Source organism: Capsicum annuum, chromosome 11 (genome assembly GCF_002878395.1).
Source record: "Capsicum annuum cultivar UCD-10X-F1 chromosome 11, UCD10Xv1.1, whole genome shotgun sequence".
In the NCBI taxonomy this organism is placed as follows: Eukaryota; Viridiplantae; Streptophyta; class Magnoliopsida; order Solanales; family Solanaceae; genus Capsicum; species Capsicum annuum.
Window position 1 is genome coordinate 150477278 of NC_061121.1, and position 2112 is coordinate 150479389.

Here is a 2112-nt window from a genome sequence, read left to right on the forward strand (position 1 = left end):
TCCAATTATGTAATGGAGGGGGAGTTGGATACCACAGTTTGATTAAGTTGCAAAAAATTGCTTTTTGTTTCCCAAACCATTTTGTCCATTCCTTCTATTCTTATAGAAATCCTTGCCAAGACATCTTTGATTTTATATTTGTCGGGGTCGACGGTGCTACCATCTTTGTTCTTTATCCGGTCATAAGGGGGAACATACCGGTCCTAATCATGATCTCTATCCATCCAATCATGGTCACATTCATTGTTTATCCAACCTTGATTCCCACTTTGACTTTGATAGGTGGGACGGGACCCCCCGAATAATTTGCCAAATGCCAAATCTCCTCATCAAGCTTATTGGACTCTTATTCATCATACGTGTTGGATACTATGATATTTACCGCTTTTGTGGGTGTACCCATCACATGTTTTGTCAAAAGCTCCAATTGTGTCATTATTTTTGCCATATTCTCCTCTCTTTCCTCATCCTTCTTTCTTTGTTCCTTGTCAACCACAAAGGTAGTAAGAGACCCTTTTGGTATTTCAACATCTTGGCTATTCCATCCTTGGTTTTACTTGGTAACTTCCTTAAGCAAATTTGATGCTACATGATAATCTAACTTCAGAAGAGAGTCCCCCGATGCATTGTCTACCACAATTTTGTTGAGCAGATCAAGAGCCCAATAGAAGATTTGGAGAAGAATCTTATTTGGGACCTCGTGGTTGGGACATTGCATGATTTTTCCCTTGAACTTATCCCATACTTTATACAAGGATTCTCCATTCAATTGCCTAAAGTTCATAATCTTATCACGCAATTGGAGCATTTTGGATGGTGGGAAATACCTATCAAGGAAGATCTGGGTGATTTCATCCCATGAAATAATTGACTCGGTCAAAAGAGATCATGCCATAATACCGCCTCTCCCGTTAGAAAAAATGGGAAAAAACAAAGCCGTATAGACTCTTGGGTTATGTGTGCAATATCAAAGGATGCACACGCTTTGATGAAGTTCTTCAAATGTAAGTTGGGGTCATCATACGCTTGTCCCCTAAAAATTTCCTTTATTTGTAGCCTATTCAACATGACGTTCGTAAAATGAAAGACACCGTTCCCATGAGAAGGTTGAATATGGATAGCACTTGATCGACCAACGTTAGTGAGTTGCTCCTCATCATCAAGAGGGCCATCAAAAGACCCATCTTGACTAGCATTGTCACTCATGGTTCCATTTATTCTACGAAGATCACCTAGAAGAAAGCAAAAACAACAACCAAAATAAATATACACCACTACAGGTATTCCCTAAGTTAGAATCAGTACCGCATAAGTGAAAACTAAATTTCACTCCCCGACAATGACATTATTTTGATAATGCTCACCTATACTATGCAATTTGATAGAGGACGATCTTTGTCAATATCTCAACTTTGGTTGAGGTCGAATCCACAAGGAGTGAAATTAGAATTCTATTATTATGTGTCTTAAAACTTACTAAGAAAAAACTTAAAGTGCAAATAAAGTAAAACGCATGATTTAAAATTTGGGGGGGCGGGGGTGGTTGGTTTTGGGAGAGTGTTTGTCAATAGAAACTCAATTCTGCAAACTACACAATAATTGTAATTTAACTTTGGTATAGAGAGAATCTTGGAATTATGTCTACCTAAGGGCAATTAGGTATGGGTATGTATAGATTTGGTGTACATGCTAGTTGTTAACAATATGGTAGGCTAGGTCTAGGATCTTGGAGGCTAGTTTGTCAACAAAGTCATAAGAATTTCACTGATTGAACCTTTTGGTTACCTAACAAATGAGTTAATTATATTTACCTAATACCTTAATTGGGTATCCCTATTTCTAGGAAAATACCCAAGGTATAGTCAACTTTATACTCGCTCTTATGTCTAAGATAGTGATAATTAGCAAACTAAACCCATTAATTGCCTACTATTGCCTTGGTTCCCACATCCCTCTTTCAAGGATAATGTGCGCTCCAAAAGTTCACCCAAACCCCTCTTTCAAGGATGGTTTGAGATTTCAAGAGTTTAGCATTTTCACCCACAAATCCATTTTGAGTATCTGGGGCTTTCACCCTTAAATCCAAACCATTTTAATAAAAAAAATGTAGAG

At 37.7% G+C, this 2112-nt stretch overlaps 1 non-coding gene across 1 annotated transcript; it reads left to right on the forward strand.

Moving 5' to 3' along the window:
- Nucleotides 1–695: 695 nt before the first annotated feature.
- Nucleotides 696–801, forward strand: LOC124889099. The gene has a single exon (XR_007047716.1). It is a non-coding gene; the product is annotated as a small nucleolar RNA R71 (small nucleolar RNA).
- The last annotated feature ends 1311 nt before the right edge of the window (nt 802–2112 follow it).